Source organism: Chiloscyllium plagiosum, unplaced genomic scaffold (assembly GCF_037043375.1).
Source record: "Chiloscyllium plagiosum isolate Xiang-an unplaced genomic scaffold, Cpla_swu_hap1 HiC_scaffold_10, whole genome shotgun sequence".
NCBI classification, from domain to species: domain Eukaryota; kingdom Metazoa; phylum Chordata; class Chondrichthyes; order Orectolobiformes; family Hemiscylliidae; genus Chiloscyllium; species Chiloscyllium plagiosum.
This window is the reverse complement of record NW_028270148.1, coordinates 24,598,584-24,613,730: the sequence shown is the minus strand read 5'-3', so window position 1 is coordinate 24,613,730 and position 15,147 is coordinate 24,598,584. Positions and strand designations below refer to the sequence as shown.

General features: G+C 39.6%; 1 protein-coding gene across 3 annotated transcripts in view; it reads right to left on the bottom strand.

The window, feature by feature from the left end:
* exo1 (exonuclease 1) overlaps nt 1–15,147 on the bottom strand; it is a 90,351-nt gene that overhangs the window by 50,591 nt on the left and 24,613 nt on the right. For all 3 annotated transcript variants that reach the window (XR_015758368.1, XM_087991211.1, XM_087991212.1), the window contains one exon: nt 11,158–11,270. The gene's annotated coding sequence lies outside the window, so the exon portion shown is untranslated. The remainder of the gene's footprint in view (nt 1–11,157; nt 11,271–15,147) is intronic.

Below are 15,147 nucleotides of genomic sequence, written 5' to 3'. Positions count from 1 at the left end.
CTAGTATTATAGAAGGGAAGGTAACATTGGTTAGAGTAAGGAATTGCAAATAGTTGTTTGTTAATTATTCTGTTATACTTTAAGAAATAAAGTTGTTAATATTTGCTTTAAGCAGTTCTTGGTCACTCAAACTTTTATAGATTACAGCAAGGGATAAATCTTGCTGGTTTTAAATTAAGCAGGAGGGTTTGCCTCCTGTTTGGGGGCTGTGATTTGAACTAGTTGAGATGGATTTGAATAGATTTGGGGGTATGAAAAGTCTCGGCATATTTAAACACTTGCAGGTTAGTGTCCTAGATCTTGAAATAAAATAGTGGTGAGACAATTTGTTTAATTTGGGTGACTTGTGGTTGATTAAATTAAAAGTGAGAGAAATGGCTCTTAAAATTGCGAAAGAAATTCTGGGATTTGAAGATGATTCTCAGATTTGCCAAGGAAGTTTATAAGGAAAGAAAAAGGCCATACATTTTAGAATTAGCAATTAAGTTAGATTTGGGTTTAACCAAGGACAAAAGTAAAGCTGAAATTGTAAGGGAATTACTCAAACACTTGGGTGTATTAGAGAAACAGGCAAGTGCAGAAGAGGTAGAAAAACTCTTCTGTGTTTAGTGTTTAGTCCTGAAAGGCTAAGAGGCTTGCAATAAAACCATATATATATATAAATAGATGCGTACTCTGAAAAGGAGGCAAAGAATATTCCAGAGGGTTATTATCTGAAAGCTAGAATCCTAAGGTTGAAATGGAGACCATGGCAGGTTAGTGCAGAGGAGAAATGGGCCGAAGTGCACCAGATTGTATTGCCAGTAGCATACAGATAGAAGATGTTACATGAATTCCAGTCGGAGGTCACCTAGGGGTACGAAAGATTCAGGCTAAGGTACAAAAACATTTTTATTGGCATGGAATGCACAAGGATGTGGTTAATTTTTGCTGTAAGTGTTATACATACCAAACAGAAAGTATGCCTCAGGTGGTAATAAAACCAGCACCTTTGTTTCCAATTTCCACACTTGAAGAACCTTTCATGCGGGTTATAATTGATTGTGTCGGTCTCCGCGCGAGAACTAAAAATGGGAACCAGTACTTGTTAACTGTAGTGGATGTGTTTACCAGATTTCCGGAGGCAATTCCATTTCAGCGTATCAAGTCAAAAAGCGTAGTAGAGGAGTTCGCTTCAGATGATATGGGCTACTCAGAGATTCAGTCGGACCAAGAGTCATATTTTACTGCCTGGCTATTTGAGGTTATGGATAGTTTAGATATACAGCACTTTAAATCCAGTGCGTATCATCCTGATTTCCAGGGAGCTTTAGAAGGGTGGCATCAGACCTTGAAGACCATGTTGAGAGCATGCTGTCAGGATTACCCAAATTATTGGGATAAAGGTATCCCATTCGTATTGTTTGCCATTAGAGATGCCCCAAATGAATCTACTCCGTTTACTCCCTTTGAGTTAATATTCGGTCATGAAGTGAGAGGGCCTTTGAAATTCAAGAAAAATTGACAGGGTGAAAGTCTGAGTTCTCACACTGAGATTATGTATTGGAGGGGAGGGAGAGATTAAATCCAGTAGGTGAGTTAGCTAAACAGTACCTAAAGAGGGGACAGAATGAAACAGGTGGCAGATAAAAGCTGAGATTTGGATGTTTACCCAAGGGGTAATGTGTTAATACTGTTACCAAGTTGAGCTGAAAATGTGTTGCTGGAAAAGCGCAGCAGGTCAGGCAGCATTCAAGGAACAGGAGAATCGACGTTTCGGACATATAAGCCCTTCTTCAGGAATGATTCCTGAAGAAGGGCTTATGCCCGAAACATCGATTCTCCTGTTCCTTGGATGCTACCTGACCTATGCTTTTCCAGCAACACATTTTCAGCTCTGATCTCCAGCATCTGCAGTCCTCATTTTCTCCTGTTACCAAGTTGAGTCAGGTGAACTATTTAGTAAAGATGCCAAATAGAGGGGGGAAAAAAGGTATAGAGTATGTCATGTAACCGTATCATAGTAGAGAGTAAGAACTGGAGAAACAGGTGTTAGTTACTGCCCTGCAGAGTGAGAATCAAATCCAGATGATGTGGATTTTGTGCCTCAGAATAGATTAAAAAATGAAAAAGTCCTTGAGGAATGGGATAGTTTAGTGAGCTATTTGTCTCAGGAGCGTCGAGTGCAGTTGAAAGATTTGTTACTGCAGTACAAGGACATATGTAAGAATCAGATGGGGAGAACTAATGCTATTGTGCGTGAAGTAGATGTAGGAAATATTGCTCCAATAAAATGGAGCGGCACGGTGGCACAGTGGTTAGCACTGCTGCCTCAGTGTCAGAGATCAGAGTTCAATTCCTGCCTCAGGCGACTGTCTGTGTGAAGTTTGCACATTCTCCCGTGTCTGCATGGATTTCCTCCGGGTGCTCTGGTTTCCTCCCACAGTCCAAAAGTTAGGTGAATTGGCCATGCTAAATTGCCCTTGGTGTTAGGTGAAGGGGTGAATGTAGGGGAATGGGTCTGGGTGGGTTGCGCTTTGGCGGGTCGGTGTGGACTTGTTGGGCCGAAGGGCCTGTTTCCACACTAAGTAATCTTTAAAAAAAAACACACCCCTATCAGCTTAATCCTTTCAAAGCCAGATAGGACCAGAAGGAGGTGGAGGCCATTCTCGACAAGGACATCATTGAACCAAGCCAGAGCAAGTAGAGTTCACTGATTGATTGTCTTAGTTCCCAAAATGCTCGGGACTCAGCTATTCTGCTTGGATTATCGGAGGGTCAACGCCATTACAAAATTGGACTCATATCTTATTCCTATATTGGAGGACTGTATCAAGAAAGTCGAACGAGCCAGTTACATCACTAAGTTGGACTTATTGCATAGTTACTGGCAGGTACCTTTATCAGAGTTGTTGAAAGAAATTTCTGTTTGTAATCCCAGATGGGCTATATCAGTTTAAAAGCGATGCCCTTTGGAATAAGAATGTGTCCTCTACATTCCAAAGACTGATGAACAGAATTGTGGGTGGGTTAACAAACTGTGCAGTCTACTTGGACAGTGTAGTGATCTTTAGTAAGTCCTGGAAAGTTCACATGGTACTTTTGGCAGTTCTCCTTGAACAACGAGAAGCAAAACTGGTGATAAACATAACACGGAATTTGCAAAACCAGAGGTGATGTTCTTGGGCCATAACATCGGTCATGGAAGGTTGACCCCACGGAACGCAAAGACGAAGGCCACCACACTCAACCTCTAAGAAAGAGGTGCTTCGATTCTTAGGGTTCAGTGGATTCAATCGGATATTTGTTCCAAACTTCAGTAGTGTCGTGGCATCGTTAACCGATTTGCTGAAGAACAAAATTTCAGTGGACAGAACAATGCCAGGATGCATTCGACCATTTGAAATCAATATTAACAAGTTTTTACTGCATTAAACTTTTCAAAATCTTTTGAAGTTGCCATCGATGCTAGTGACATTGGAGTTGGAGCTATATTCGTACAGGAAGATGAGGTTGGGATTGAACTGCCAGTTGGTTACTACTTGAAGAAAATCAACATCCACCAGAGGAAATACTCCACAATTGAAAAGGAATTATTGAGTTTGGTACTGGCTTTCCAACATTTTAATGTGTATGTCACAAACAATGTGTCTGAGATGATTGTGTACACTGACCACAATCCGCTTACAGTCTCAGAACACTTTGAAGACAAGAACATGAGACTATTTCATTGGAGTCTTATGTTACAGACTTTTAATTTGAAAATCATACATGTTGCAGGTCGTAAAAATGTAATTGTAGGTGCATTATCGCAAATTTAATTGATAAACTTTAGATGAGATTTGTATTTATTTAGTGTTTTATACGCATATGGGAAGGTGAACTTGTATTAAAGATGTGTGTGTTAGGATAATGTGTTTAAAAAGTAGAGGGGGATAAAAATGAAACCATCTTTTCATTATAATGGTTCATCTTTTTCTGAAGGGGGAGGTGTTATGAAGATGAAGGTGTACGTTGAGAGTTGAAAGCAGCATAACTACTGGCCACAGCACCAAGTGTTTTCAATAAGGTAGCAACGTAATACTTGGTTGAACAACTCGATTAACTCATTGCCTAGAAGCAAAAACAAATTTGAATTAGGCCAGTCAGTTTAAATTATACCCCAAAAATTATCAAACTCCAATCCAGTTTGAATTGAGTATATTGACTATCTTAAAAGCCAATGACACAATCTGATGCTTTGGGGGTATAAGACCAGGGAAAAGACTGACTGAAAAATAGCTCTCTTGAAAGTACCTTTTCAATCAGTAACCTGTAACACAGGAATTTCTAAGAAGAAAAGACACAGGAAGATCCAAATAGAACAGAAAGCTGCCTGGTTTTGAGATAAGTCGTCTTGTTTAAAATCTGATTTGGGAGTTTTATCAGATTAGTATTATAGAAGGGAAGGTAACATAGGTTAGAGTAAGGAATTGTAAATAATTGTTAATTATTCTCTGTCATACTTTAAGAAATAAAGTTAACTTTTACTTTTACTTTAAAGTTCTTGGCCACTCAATTTTTACAGATTACTGCATGGGATAAGACGTTTGTGTTGCTGGTTTTAAACTAAGCAGGAGGGTTTGTCCTGTGTTGTAACACAATTATCTGGATAGTCTTGACTACAAGACCTCAACATGGTCTTGATGTCTGCTCCCTGCAAATCTGGATGGTGCGCAGTAGATTTTATTCCTAAGCTGTCCATACCTCCTTTGAATAAGTTTGATGTGAAGTTTGACCCTTGACCTGATTATATTTCTGTGGGTAGTGCGTATCTAGTGAAAAATTTGAGTAACTCCTCTATAATCCTTTTAGCTGTGATTATTGTTAAGGGAACAGCCTCTGGAAATCTAGTGGACACATCCATTATTGTTAACAAATACTGATTCCCACTTTTTGTTTAAGGTAGTGGTCTTATACAATCAATTAAGACTCTTGTAAAAGGTTCCTCAAATGCAGGAATAAGTATTAAAGATGTTGGGTTTTGTTCCTGCCTGTGATTTTCCAATTATCTCGCAATTATGACATGTCTGACAAAATTCAACTACATCCTTGACCAGTCCAGGCCTGTAAAAGTGGTTCTGAATTTTAGCTTGAGTTTTTCTTACTCATAAATGCCCCTTACTGGTAGCTCATGTGCCACTCAAGACCACCTTTCTATAACCCACTGGCAATATGATTGATGAACTGCCCATTTCTCATCTGCCTGAATATATGATGGCATCCATTTCATCATTAAGACATATTTTCAAGATAATAACGTTCAGGAATATATTTGGCTGCTTTTTCTGTGTATGTCTCTGGATAAAGTTGCTTTAATTGTTCATCTTTCTGCTATAACTCAGTTAATTTATTTGAGCTAAAGATGTCTGCTTTGTCATCTATCTGTTCCTGGTTTGTGTCAACCATTTGATCAAACAAGGTCTCTGCTAATTCCATTTCAACCTTCTTATCTATACTCTTTGATCTCTCCTGCTTTAACTGGTGACTTTGTGACCTCATTACCACACAGTCAGGAAATATCCCAGGATATGTTTCTTGCAATAGTTCAGTTGCCTGAGTTTCCACTGGCCTTTCAACCACAGTGGGCAACTCTACTACCTGTGAACCAGCAATATCATTAGCAAGGACAAATGATATTCCTGGAGCTGAGGGTTTGTCAAGTACTTCTACCACAACTTTTCCACTCTTCACTGGACACTCTCTCGCCTCACTCTACATAATTGAGCACTTGTCTCAATGTGAATTCCCATTACTAGTACCATTTCTGGCAATAGTCCTCATCTTTTAGCATCATAGATTGGGAGAATCCTGTATCTCTCAATATTGTAACCTCTTTACCTTCTGCTCCTGGCCCATGTGAATTAACTTTATCTTCGCAGGTATATGGTTTAAGAACATCTGGCACTTCCTCCTTAGCCAACCACTGACCAGGTTGTACATTCTGGTGCAGCTTTCTAGCCTCCCCTATGCTTTCTGTTACCGTTCCAACAAAATTCACTGGCTTACTTTGTTTTCTTACAATTGGCTTCCCAGTGCTTTTCCTAACTAACCAACACTACGATTTCATGTGGCCTACTATATTGCATGAGAACACCAGAGCTTTATAACTTCTTTCCCCTTCAAGTGTTTCCTTTTTACCCTTTATCCTTATGATCTTCACTGAGATCTGCCTTTCCCTTTCCATGTGAAGATTTCTCTTTTTCCCAATTTCTATCCCTCACTGATTGAAATTGATTTTGGAAGCCAAACTTTGATTTATGGACCAACTCATAATTATCAGCCACTTTAGCTGCTAATCTTGCCACCTTAACTCACTGCTCTTCCATATGAGCTCTCACTATTTCAAGAAGTGAATTTTTGAACTTCTGTCTAAATGCCAATTTCTGAAGTTCAAACTCCCTCTCTTTCTTCCTTTCCTTTCTCTCCCTTTCCTTTTTTTTTCTTTTTTTCTTCTTGTTCTGCTAAAGCGATTCTTTCTTTTTCTCATTCCTCTACTTTTAATCATAATTCAAACTTTGAGGATTCTTTGAAGATGTAACAAGTAGAGTTGCTGACTTGGGGAGGTCAGTGGATGTGGTTTATTTGGACTTTGAGAGGCTTTTCAGAAGCCTACTCTTGTACTTTATTTTCCCTTTCTTACTCAATCCTTTTGTTCTCTTTTGTTGAATTCTAAACTATTCTCACTCAGGTCAGTTGTTTCAGAGGCTTTTGACAAAATTCCATGTAAGAGATTAGTGTGTAAAATTAAGGCACAAGGGATTGAAAGTAGTGTTTTGAGATGGATTGAAAGCTGGCTGAGAGGAAATAGTAGGAATAAATGTGTCTTTTGCTGAATGGCAAGGTAGTGACTAGTGGAGTATCACAGATCAATGCTAATACTCAGCTATTTATAAAATTATATTTAATGATTTGGATGAGGAAACTAAATGTAATATCTCCAGATTTGTAGATGATATAAAGATTGGGAGGGTAAGCTGTGAGGAGGATGCAGAGATACTTGAGTATGATATGGACATGTTGAATATTTGGGCAAATGTATGGCAGATGCAGCATAATGTAGATAGATGAGGTTATTCACTTTTGTAGGAAAAACTGGAAGGCAGCTTATTAACTGGCTATAAATTAGAGAGAAATGTGCAAAGAGACCAAGGTGTCCTTGTACACTGAAGGTAAATATGCAGATGGTGAAGAAAGCAAATGATAAGTTGGCCTTCGTAGCAAGAGGATTCCAATATAGAAGCACAGATGTCCTGCTGTAATGATACAGGGTCTGGGTTAGACCACACCTGGAATATTGTGTGTAGTTTTGGTCTCATTATCTGAAGAGTGTTATGAAGTTATAGGTGTGTACAGTACCTTTCCGAGAGCGCGGAAGCTTGCATGGACTTTGAGGTACAGAGTGTGCTGAAAGTTTTAAAAATGTAACATTTGGTTGACACAAATGGCTGGTGCTGTGCTGCTGGGGAACAAAATCAAATTCAAATTTGGTCACTCATTAAATTACCAATACCAAAATCCAATCGGATTTGAATTTTACTGTTTGGGATGACATCAAACCAATGAAATGATGTGATGTCTTGGGGTATAAACCAGACATTTTGAACACTTAGCGGGAGAACAACGAAGAGCTGCCAAGCAAGCACCAAGACTGCCAGCAGAATAGCTCTCTAAAAAGTACCTGTCCATGGAAATTTGTGCAGCAGAAGACCAAAGCCGACCTCGAGAAATCTACAGAGAACGTTTGACATCTGAAGATGACAACTGGATTTGAAATTGATTTGCCGTAAATTTAAGAGGGAATTTATTGGAGCAGTATTGTAGAGTGGGAGATAAAGGGTAGGTTTAAGAGAAAGGAGTTGTAAATAACTTGTTTTAAATGGTCTCTGTTGGACCTAAAGTAAAAATTAACAATTTTATTCTTTTAGTAGTAAAATCTGGGATAGTTCTTTGCTTCTTGAAATTTAACAGATTACGGCGTGAGGAGAGCTTCTCTGTGTGTTTAAAGTAGCGAGGTGTTTACCCTGTGTCTGAACAAGAGGGATGTTCTTGCTATTTGAGGAACTGTAGCAAATATTTACCACATTGATTCCTAGGCTGGCAGGACAAACATATGATGAGAGGTTGAATTGGTTAGGGTGATATTCGCTGGAGTTCAGAGAATGAGGGGGATCTCATAGAAACCTATAAAATTCTAACAGGACTATTCAGCAGAGACACAGATGGATGTTTCTGATGGCAGGGGAGTTCAGAACAAGGGGTCGCAGTCAAGTCAGAAACATAGAAAATACAAACAGGGGTAGACCATTTAGCCCTTCAAGCCTGTTCCACCATTCATTATACCATGGCTGACTATCCAATTCAATAGCCTATTCTTGCTTTTCCCTTCCAAAACCTTTGATCCCTTTAGCTCAAAGTTCTATGTCCAACTCCCTCTTGAAATTGTATAATGTTTTGACTTTGACTGCATTCAGTGGTCGTGAATACCACAGGCTTACCACCTTCTGCGTGAAGAAATTTCTTTTCATCTCCGTTCTAAAAATGGTCGACCCCTGTTCGTATTTTGTATGCTTCTAGCTGCTCCCCTTGGTTTCAGGGTCAATCATGAGGGGATGTAATGTTTAGGTGAAGGGTGGGATGTTTAGATGGTATTTGAGGGGAAAAAAAGAATGGTTCCTCCCTGAGGAGGGTGAAAATCTGGAATTCAATGCCTGGGTGAGTAGTGGTGGTGGAAAACCTCAATCTTTAATAAGGTAGTGGATGAGCACTTGAAACATTCGAGACTGTGGGCCAAGTGCTAAGAAGTGGGATTAGTGTAGATTGTTTGGTGTAGACTTAATAGAACAAATTGCCTCTTCTGTGCTGTAGGACTCTAAACCTTCACCATTGAAGGCTTTTGTGATGTTGCAAAAGGTCATGATTGTTGGTTGGTGCTGTTCCTTGTGTTTCTCTTAGCTTTGTCATACAGTGGCGATCATATCTGCAGTGCCTGTTGTTGGATGAAAATCACATTGCCATTCTGGAAGGAATTTGTTGGCTATTGTGAAGAGGTGATTAAGGAAGATCTTTGCACTGATCTGTTCTGCGGCAGACACCAAGGACTCTCCATAAAGGTTACTGCAATCAGACTTGTTTCCTTTTCTCAATATAGTCGTGATCTCAGCAGAAAACTCAAGTGGCTAGTTTCGGATTATGTTTGGCATGGACTGGTCGGACCAAAGAGTCTGTTTCCATGCTGTATTACTCTGACTCTGACTTTATGACTGACTCCTCGTGCAACTAGCTCCCACAGTCCACCTTCCCAATCCCTTTTGATTAGAATTAACTTGAGATTCTGGCAAGCACAGATGATTTTCCTGGCTTATGCTGAAAGCCTTCTCTTAATGAAAACATATTGGCAAAGTTCTGCTAACTGTTAATGTGGGGGGTACAGCGGAAGCGATGACCTAGTGCTATTATTGCTAGACTGTTAATCCAGAGATCCAGATAACGATCCACATTTGAATCCTGCCATGGCAACTTGGAGGAATTTGAATTCAGTAAATATCTGGAATTAAGTATCTAATGATGTTCATGAAGCCATTGGTGATGGTCTGGGAAAAACCCATATGATTTACTAATGTTCTTTAGGGAAGGAAACTGTCATCCTTTCACGGCCTGGCATACATGTGGTTGACTCTTAACTGTCAACCTACCATTAGGAATGGGCAATAAATGCTGCCTACCCAGCAACACCCTCACCCGTGAATAATGAGAAAAAAGGTAAACATTTGGCCGTCTGAGGGAAAGAGTATTTGAGGACCAAGATCTCATACCTGCTCATTTATACTTCTAAGGCAACCTTCAAAAGGCACGTCAAAGAAGGATCCCTCTCCAAGACCTTCTAAATGGTTAAAGAGAAGTCCAGCAGAATTGTGCCACTAATCATTTGCGACTAGCTCCGGTGGGTGGAATAAATGTCACTTGACACCACAGCCACAGCAACTGTTCTATTCAGAACCTGGTTGGGATAGGTGATTCCTAAAGGAAATGTAAATAATTTAGGGATGCTTTGAGGACAAAAGTAGACAAATATTTTTGTTGACTCATGAGACTTCCTGGCTGGTGACCAAACTAAATGGATAAGGTTTATTCAGAAAAACATACATATGTAGAAATGCTTATTTGTGAGCATCCAGAGGTAAAGGCAATATATTGGAGGAATGCGCAAGTCCCTTAACAACTTGATCCTCCATGCAATGAGTGCCCTGTATGTGGCAGAATGCAGATCATACTTGAGCTTATCAGACATCTTACAACTAATCGAATTGCAGTAGAAGCAAATCATACTCAATCCCAAAGGACTGCTGAAGAAACACAAGTCCTAGCAGGTCAGAGGTTAGGAAAGTAACCCATCCTAAGTCTCTGAACCTGTCCATTACCTACAAGGCACAAGTCAGTCATGTGATGGAATAATCACAACTTGCCTGGGTGAGTACACCTCTAACAGCATTCAAGGAGCTCAACACCATCCATGACAAAGCAGTTCACTGGATGGGCACCATATCCACAAGCATTCTCATCCTCCACCACTGATGCTCAATAGCAGCAGTGTGTGCTATCTACAAAACGCACTGCATAAATTCATCAAGGCTCCTAGTTAGCATCTTCCAAATTTACAACCTCTACCATCTCGAAGGACAAGGGCAGCAGATTATGAGAAAACCATCACCTACACATTCCCCTCCAAGCCACTCACTACCTTGCTTAGAAATATATTACTATTTCTTCAGTGTCACTCGGTCAAAATCCTAAAACTCACTCCCTAACAGGGATCCCTATAGCAAATGGATTGTAGTCGTGCAAGAAGACAACTCACCAGCATCCAAAAAGGCAACGAAGGATGGGCAATGCTGGCCCAGCTAGTGATGATGCCCATATCCCATGAACAAATATAAAAAGGACACCTGGAACCTTATGACTCAGAGACATAAATCACCCCACCCAAATTGAGTTATTCAATCTCCTGGAGAAAAAAAGTAAACAGATATAAACATAGGTCGATTAGGGCAAAAAACACTGCAAAGTTCCTTGCAAACCACCTTAAGAAAATGAAACTAGTGTAAATAAATTTTCAGGCTTGTATAACAGGATACTTACCCTGTGCAAGGTGATCTTTTGCCTCAGCCTGTGACAGGGCCAACTCTCACTCGAAGGAAATTTACTTCTGTAAGCTTTTCTTGCAAGCTTGGAGTATTTTTCCTAATGTTCCTCTGTATTTGGGATTTAAAACAAAATCAGACATGACATGTCCGATCAATTAACAAATAATTAAGAACACAAATTTACTAATTTCCACATTATTTGACCCATGAAAGTGCTCTGCCATAATGTTTTTCATAATACCTTCCAACACTTTGACAGAAGTTAATTGGCTTGTAGTTTCCTGCTTTGTCTCTTTTTCTTAATGAAGCAATTAAAATTGCTAATTCAAATCTAATGAGACCTTCCCAAAATCTAGAGGGATTTGAAAAATTAGAACCATGTCAAATATCTCTCTCTACTTCCTTTAAGACCCCTGGATGAAGTCTATCAAGATGCAGGGACTTGTTGGAACTGCAGTTCACCATTTGCTGAACTACTTCCTTTATAACTGTAATTTTTTTGAGTCCTTCCTCCTTTCCATTTCCCAATGTATAGCTATTTCTGGACTGTTATTTGTACCCTCAGTAATGTTCAATTCATCTGCCATTATTCTCCACTATTTGTCCCAAATGTCTACAGAAAGCCTTACTGTTTTTATATTTTAGCTAGCTTTCTCTTATACTCTATTCACACATTAGTACTTTATCACACTTTGCCTTTTTTAATCTTCTGACCTGTTATGCATCTTTAGCAATTATACATTTTCTCCATAAGTTTATTTTTCACACTTTAACCATGAAAGTTATTTTCTCCTTGGATTGTATCAATGATATATTCTGACATAGTCCCATGACCGTCAGTCACTGCATCTTATTGACCTGTCCCTTACCCTTGTTTCTGGATCAGTGGTGCTGGAAGAGCACAGCAATTCAGACAGCATCCGACGAGCAGCAAAATTGACGTTTCGGGCAAAAGCCCTTCATCAGGGCTTTTGCCCGAAACGTCGATTTTGCTGCTTGTCGGATGCTGCCTGAATTGCTGTGCTCTTCCAGCACCACTGATCCAGAATCTGGTTTCCAGCATCTGCAGTCATTGTTTTTACCTTACCCTTGTTTGCCAGTTCACTTTAGCTAGCTCTGCTTTCATGTTGGTACAATTAAAGTTTAAAGTAGGTTGTCTTGGACCCCACTTGCCATTCTCAAACTGAATATAAACTTCAAACATATTATAATCATAGCTACTTAGGTGTGCCCTCAATATAAGGTTATTAATTAAATCTATCTTGTTACATAGTACCAGGTGTGGTCTAACATGCTTTCTGGTCAGCTCCAGAATGTGCTGTTCTATGAAACTATCCTGACCACATTCTATGAGCTCTTCATCTAAGCTATGTTTGGCCATCTGAGTCTTCCATTCTACATGCAGATTAAATTTCCCCATGATTATCACCATACCTTTCTGACCAGCTCCCATTACTTATTCCTTTATATATCCTCCAACCATGTGGTTTCTTTAAGCCACCTGTATACCACTCCTACGAGTAACTTCCGGCCTTATCATTTTTCATCACTGCCCAAACTGCTTTTACATCTTAGTTTCCTGAACCATCTCTATTGTGCAAATACAAACTTTTATTGAAGGGGCCAACCTTCCAGTTTCTCTGAGCTTTATGTAAATTATGCATTCTTCAACGATCAGATTCCAATTTATGTCATTCTGTAGCTATGCCTCTGTGGTGGCTAATTGTTTATTTCTATTTATGCTATGAGTTCATCTATTTTGTTTTGAATGACATATAAATTCTGAAATAAAGCCTTTAGTTTGTCAGTTTATTCTTTTTGTAACTTCTAGCCTTATCTATTGATGTATTCTTAGATTTATACTGTCTATTCTGTACTGTCAAAGTCTGTTAATGATTTCCTGCATTTTCTCCTCCTTCTCTCTGCCCTTGTCTTTACTCCTTGATTTATCACATCATCTCAAATTTAATCCTTGGCCTCCGCTATTTAATTTAAAAAATCCTGTACTTCCCACTTATTCACTTGGAATCCAGCCTCTGTACTGTTCACATGTTGACTGTCTCAGTGACACAGTCTTTACTTTCCCCAGTACTGGTGCCAGTGACTCATAAACTGGAGCCTACTTCTCTTAAAACAGCCTTTGAGCTATGCACTTATTTTGCTAAGTTATTTGTTTTATGCCAATTTGCATTTGACTTTTTGAGCTTCTGCTTCTTAATGTGGTGCGAAGCTTTCATCCTGACTATGTAGAACTTGTTTTATTGTCCTGTCTATGTTATTCGTACCTCTTGGATCATGATGACCAGATTCTATTCTTCCATTGTAATTCTGTTTCAGCCCTAAGCAGAATTTTGAATCATGGAAACTGGGCAGTAAACACAGCCTTGAGTTTTATTGCAGAAGGAGCAGTTTAATTTTGATTATCTCCAAGCCATCAGATGTCAAAATAAATCCTAAACTGTTTTAGCAGTCCAAGTAGACTTCATTATGAAGTACTTCGAAAGGTTAGTAATGGTACTTTTAACTCCAGCCTCCCAGATTGCCTTAATCCACTACAATTTGCCAACTGTTGCAATAGGTCCAAGGCTGACACTATCTCCCTACACTCATCCCTGTAACATTTGGATAACAAGGCTACCTACACCAGATTCCTACTTACTGTGCTGACTTTAAGTCTGCCTTCAAATCATAATTCTAACCAAACTCATCTCCAGACTCCAAGACCTAGGTCTGTTCTACCCCTTTTCAACTAGATGCTCGACTTCCTGACTTGCAGACCACAGTCAATAAGAATTGGCAACAATACGTCCACAATAATCCTCAACTGTGGTGCTCGGCAAGGCTCTGTAGTCAGCACCTTACTATACACCTTACGCAATCACAACTGTGTGGCCAAATTGAGCTCTAACTCCATTTACAAATTTGCAAATGACACCACCGTAGTGGGTTGTATCTCAAACAATTACAAGATAATCTACAGGAAAGAGATAAGACAGCTTAGTGACATAGTACTAAGACAATAATCATTCCCTCAATGTCTGCAAACGAATGAGCTGGTTATCGACTTCAGGAAGCGACCTGAACCTGTCTGTATCAATGGTGCTGAGATGGAGGTGATTGAGAGCTTCAAATTCTTCGGGGTAAATATCACCAACAATCTATCCTGGTCCATCCACTCTACAGTCAAGAAAGCACACCAACACCTCTACTTCCTGAGAAGGCTTAGGAAATTTCGCATGTCAACACCAACTCTTAGCAATGTTTATTGATGCACCATAGAAAGCATCGTATCTGGATGCATCACAGTTTGGTGTGGCTACTGCTCTTCCCAAGACTGCAAGAAATTAAAGAGAGTTGTGATTGCAGCCCAGTTCATCACAAAAACCAGCCTTCCTTCCATTGACACTCCCGCTGCCTTGGAAAAGCAGCCAACATATTCAAAGACCCTTCCCACCCCAGTTATACTTTCTTATACATAGGGCAGAAGATACAAAAGTTTGAAAACATGAACCAACAGATTCAAGAACAGCTTTTCCCCCACTGTTATCAGACTTATGAACAGACCTCTCATATATTAGAGTTGATCTTTCTCTGCACTTTTGTAGCTGTGAAAATATATTCTGCATTCTGTTGTATTACTCTGATATACTTACGCAAGGTATAATTTGTCTGGTTAGCAAACAAAACGATACTTCTCATTGTAGTTTGGTACATGTGAGAACAATAAATCAAATCAAATAAATCAAATCAAATGGAAAAAACCCTGAGCTTTTTAGATTAGATTAGATTACTTACTGTGTGGAAACAGACCCTTTGGCCCAACAAGTCCACACCGCCCCGCCGAAGCGCAACCCACCCATACATCTACCCCTTACCTAACACTACGGGCAATTTAGCATAGCCAATTCACCTGACCTGCACATCTTTGGACTGTAGAAGGAAACCGGAGCACCCGGAGGAAACCCACGCAGACAAGGGGAGAATG